Raw genomic sequence first — 5,947 nt, forward strand, 5'->3', positions numbered from 1 at the left:
CGTGACGCACAACTCTGGCTTTTCTGATGAAACATGATTTCGCTTCTGTTCATGTGTGTCGAGCGGCTGATGCTTTACGGCATGTCCGGAATAAAGAGTATAAGCCTATGTATACAACAATAAATGAGTGTGTGTGTGTGTTACAGTGTTGGAATGTCTGGCAGTGACTTCTTCATATCAAGAGTGAATCACCCTGAGATTTGCCATTGCCCCCAGTGTGTGTGTGTGTGTGTGTGTGTCCAACATGGAGGAAGAGTGTGTGTGTTGGGGCGGGGTGGAAAGAACATGCTACACAAAATCTCAGGTAAAGTCCCTGGAGGGTGACTTTTATTTACAACAGTCGTGAGAACGGGGATGAACTGACGGGATTGACGTGCGAAGGTGCTCTCGATCAAATCCAGGTGCGTGTGAATCGGTGCAGTGCTTTGGGTGGTGTCGATTGATTACTCGCTGCTTTCTGGGGAGAGAGAGAGAGAGAACAAGAGGATTAGTCTTTCGTCTTCTCCCGGGGAGCGCCTCTCCCTTCTGAAGATGCACCTTAAATACAGCCGAGCTGACGAGCTGCAGGTGTGGCCGCTCAGCCCGTGATGAGCGGCAAGCAGGTGTTCCTCAAAACTTCCCAGGGCAACGCTGATGTTGCTGATGTTGGTCCCTTGTCCCCACCCACTTCTTTAGGAGGTTGATGTGGTAGAGCTGTTCTGTTCTTCGCCGGCCCGGCTGGCGGACACGGTACGTAACAGGCCCAACCTTCTCGGCGACGGTATACGGGCCCTGCCAGCTGGCCAGGAACTTGCAGGCGGAATTGGGGACAAGGACCATGACCCGGTCTCCTGGCTGGGCGGCTGGGCGGCTCGGTTGTAATATTGTTGCTGCACCTGTTGGGCCTTGACGAGATGCTCCCGGACTAATGGCATGACCCGGCCGATCTTTTCCCTCATTTCCTTCACATGCTCTACTACCGAGCGATGGGGTGCCGGCTGTTGTTCCCATGCTTCTTTGGCCACGTCCAAGGGGCCCCGGGGCTGGCGCCCGAACAAGAGCTCAAACGGGGTGAAGCCAGTCGATACCTGAGGCACTTCCCATATTCCGAAGAGCACGTAGGGGAGCATGAGATCCCAGTCCCGCTTGTCTTCGTCTGCAACCCGCCGTAACATCCGCTTGAGGGTCTGGTTGAAGCACTCTACCAGGCCGTCAGTCTGGGGGTGATAGACCAAGGTCCTCAGTTGCTTCACCTTAAGGAGGGTGCACAGATCAGCCATTAGCCGGGACATGAAGGGGGTCCCCTGGTCCGTCAGGATCTCGGCGGGGATGCCCACCCGACTACAGAGAAGAAAGAGTTCCCTGGCGATGGTCTTTGCGGTGGCCTTTCGAAGAGGCACTGCTTCCGGATACCGGGTGGCGTAATCCACAATGACGAGGATGTGTTCATGACCTCGGGCAGTCTTAGGCAACGGCCCCACGAGATCCATCCCGATGCGCTCAAAGGGCACCTCAATAATGGGCAACAGAATCAGCGGGCTGGGGGGAGGGGCCCGTGGAGATGTTCTCTGGCAAGTGGGGCAGGCCTGGCAGAACCGCTTAACCTCGGCCTCCAACCCTGGCCAGTGGAATCGGTTAGAGACCCAATGGATGGTGTTGTTGGCGCCAAGGGATTTGAGTGTGCCAGCTCCAAGACCGTCTCCGCCTTCGTCCTGGGCACCACCAACAAAGTCTTCTCCTCCCCCCTTCGCTGCGCAACACAGTAGAGCAGGCCGTTTTGGACGATGAAATGCGGGAGAGGATGGGGCCCTGGTTGAGTTTCCTTTCCCTCTACCACGCACACTTGAGTCCAGCAGTGCTTTAGGCGGTCATCTTCCCGTTGTTCCCTGGCGAAGGACCCGCCTCCAGTCACCTGTTGGAAAAGGTCGTGGTAGAGGTTAGAATGAGGGGGTGGGGACTCACCATCTCTCACCATTGGTTCTTCCGCGGGGCGTGAGGTTACGAGACTGGACCAAGCTGACCGCACTGCCGGAATCCAGAAGGGCTGGGAACGGGCGACCGTCGACTTCTACTTCCACTTTTGGAGCCCCCTTTGGCAAATCCTGATGTACGATACAGCCTGCTAGCCAGGTCCGTGCAGGCGGTGTGGGGTCTGCGGTGGGCATTGACTCGTCCCTTTGGGAAGGAGCCGCCGGCCTGCCTACAGACCGTGGGGTGCCTTCTGGCATGCGTCGCTCCTGAACCACCCTTCGGGGAAATGGCGGTGCTCGCTCCCCAGCATCTCGGTGTTGGGCAGCATCCGCCAGTTCTACGGCCTCGACGAGCTCAGTGACCGTGGTGGGATTACGCATCCCGACGGCTTGACAATGGAACCCTCGGGAGGGCGCGGAGGAACCGGTCGATGACGACACGCTCCGTCACGTGGGCAGCTGTGGGACTTCCTTCCAACAGCCAATGCTGAGCGAGGCGAGATAATTCGGCGGCCTGGGCCCGGGCTGGGAGGCGGGGCTTATACTCCCAGTCATGGAAGTACTGTGCGGTGCAGACTGGTGAGAGGCCCAGCCGGGCTAGGATTTCTTTTTTCAAGTCTCCGTAGTCGTTTGAAACCTCGGATGACAGCATGAAGTAAGCTTGCTGGGCTTCGCCGGTGAGGAGGGGCGCGACCAATCGCGCCCAGTCATCACTCTCCCAGCCCTCCTGGGTCGCCGTATTCTCAAACATTTGGAGAAAGGCTTCCACATCATCATCGGCTGTCAACTTCGGCAAAAGCTGGGTCACCTTTATTCGGGGGTCCTGTAGTGGAACGCATCGTGCGACGGCCGCACACAGCTCATCCCAGTTCCTGTTTGGTTCGCCCTTGTCGCGTCGCAAGATGTTCAGTCATCTGCTGCTGGCGGATGCTGATCTCCGTTAGGCGCAGGAGGACTTCGTCCATGTGGCCGGGGAAGGGAGCGGCCGCCTAGGAGAGAGCGAGAAAACAATAGAGGTGAGTCGCTGAAAGATTGTTGAAGGGTGTTCCGTCCACTTCAGCTGCCCGCATTCTCCACCAGTGTGGCGGGGTGGAAAGAACACGCTACACAAAATCTCAGGTGAAGTCCCCGGAGGGTGACTTTTATTTACAACAGTCGTGAGAACGGGGATGAACTGACGGGGTTGACGTGCGAAGGTGGTCTCGATCAAATCCAGGTGCGTGTGAATCGTTGCAGTGCTTTGGGTGGTGCCGTTTGATTACTCGCTGCTTTCTGGGGAGAGAGAGAGAGAGAACAAGTGGATTAGTCTTTCGTCTTCTCCCGGGGTGCGCCTCTCCCTTCTGAAGATGCACCTTAAATACAGCCGAGCTGCCGAGCTGCAGGTGTGGCCGCTCAGCCCGTGATGAGCGGCAAGCAGGTGTTCCTCGTAACTTCCCAGGGCAACGCTGATGTGGGCTCGGGGCGCTTGTCACAGTGTGTTCAACACGGAGGAAGAATGTGTGTGTTCAACACGGAGGAAGAATGTGTGTGTGTGTCCAACATGGAGGAAGAGTGTGTGTGTGTGTGTTCAACACGGAGGAAGAGTGTGTGTGTGTGTGTGTCCAACATGGAGGAAGAGTGTGTGTGTGTGTGTGTGTTCAACATGGAGGAAGAGTGTGTGTGTGTCCAACACAGAGGAAGAGTGAGTGTGTGTGTGTGTGTCCAACACTGAGGAAGAGGTGTGTGTGTGTGTGTGTGTGTGTGTGTGTGTGTGTGTGTGTGTGTGTGTCCAACACTGAGGAAGAGAGTGTGTGTGTGTGTGTGTGTGTGTGTGTGTGTGTGTATATATTTACATTTACTTTAATATTTAAAAGGTATGTTATTAAAAAACTGAATTATCTTCTTTCATCCTCAAATAAAATGTAATTAATAATTCAGATCAATATATTGTAATAGTGAGTGTGAATGAAGCATTAATATCTCAGATGAGTCTGGAATATTTCCACAGATTTCTCTTGATTTGATGTTAATACTGTTGAAGAAAGAATAATGTTTTCTTGCACTGTTCCTCATAAATGAATATGAATAGTTGATCAATTTAAACTGACCTGCTCTCGACCCGAAGCTGAAGAACAGGAGGATGAACTGCAGTGTAGGAAGAATATCAAAGCTTATATCAGCCAGAACATCGAATATAGCCTTGATCCGTTCGCTTAACTCCACAGTTAATCTAATCAACACTGTAGAAGAAAAACAACAATTAATAAATCATACAAATGTCTAATCTGATTGAGCATTAATGTCATGATAATCAATAAGTACAGAAGTAAACTCACTTCACTAATTCATAATTTAATCTAGACAGACAATCTTCACACAATCATTCACCATTCATTCAAAACTAAATCTATAAATCAAAAATATCTCCATAAAAAAATTCTGGAATTATACACTGTAATTAATAAAACACTGTAATCACGAGTGCTTTTGTTGAGATAATGAACACTTACTCAAAGCTGAAACAACATTATTAGTTATTGTAATGTTGAATTAAGCTTCTGATAGTTAATATTATTTTTACAGAATCTGTTGCAAGAATTTGATTCCCTCAAAAACTGCAGATCCACTGATCAATAATAATAATAATAATATACTGAGATAAGTGGACCTCTATGTTTTTATTAAAGTGTGTAATTGCTTTAGATGATTATGATAATCATGAATAATGACGAGCATCATAATCAGCTTCATAATCAGAACAATGCTAAACGTGTCAGGTTTGCACAAACAAAGTAGACAAGATGGTAAGTTTGATATTTTAATAGCAGAATGGATCGGACACAGCGTGAAAGGTGAGTAAACAGGAAGTAGATAATCAGATGAAGCTTAACTGAATGATAACCAAGTCTCTCTCTTTCTTGCAGATCCAGATGATGAAGTTTCACTGATGATGGAATGAAGACAAGCTGAAGAAGATCGGGATCGACGGTGAGTATGCAGGTAGGTAATATAGAGAGTCTGTGTGTCATGATACGACGAGATCAGACAATGACTGAATGATGAATGCAGGTATATATGGGTGAGTGAAGATGAGATCCAGGTGACGGTGATTAGTAATCCGGTGATAATGAACGGGTGAATGACTGAGTAGGCGGAGTGAGGGAATGAGTGGGAAGAGATGGTGATAGAATCCTGACAGTACCCCCCTCCCGAGGTGGCTCTTGACGTCTGGGAAGAAGAGGGATGTTGCTGGCGGCGAGGTCGAACACGCCCCCTGGGAGCTGGACGGTCAGGATGGTCGGTATGGAACTGGGAGAGTAGAGCGGGGTCTAGGATGTCATCACAAAGTACCCAGGAATGCTCCTCTGGTCCGTAATCCTCCCAGTCCACCAGGTACTCCAGACGGGGACCTCGCCGCCGGGAGTCCATGATGGATCGGACTCTATAGATGGGCTCTTCTTCCACAGGAACGGGAGGAGGAGGTACGTCATCCGAGGTGGAATCTGTGGGAATAGGAGAGACCGGGTCATTGAAGGGTTTGAGGAGAGAGACATGGAAGGAAGGAGAGATCCTGTACTGAGGTGGAAGGTTAAGCCTGTAGGTTGCTTCGTTCAACTGCCTCTGAATGGTGAATGGTCCAATGTATCGAGGACTCAGCTTAGGGCAAGGCAGGCAGAGGCAAATGTCCCGCGTCGATAACCACACCTTCTGACCAGGTTGATATTGAGTGGTATCGGCTCGCCGACGGTCCGCTTGATCCTTGTGCCTCCGCACTGCTTGTTGTAGATGCACATGAGCTGAGTCCCATACTCCCTCGCTCTGATGGAACCAGAAGTCGACAGCTGGAACCTCCGAGGGCTTACCCGACCAAGGGAATAGTGGTGGTTGGTATCCGAGAATGCACTGAAAGGGGGTGAGCCCGGTGGTGTTCTGTCTGAGGGAATTCTGGGCGTATTCCACCCAGGGGAGGTATCGGCTCCAGCTGTCTTGGTACTGGTGGCAGTATCTTCTCAGGTAAC

The sequence above is a fragment of the Abramis brama genome (assembly GCF_963993115.1).
Source record: "Abramis brama genome assembly, chromosome: 1".
Lineage (NCBI taxonomy): Eukaryota > Metazoa > Chordata > Actinopteri > Cypriniformes > Leuciscidae > Abramis > Abramis brama.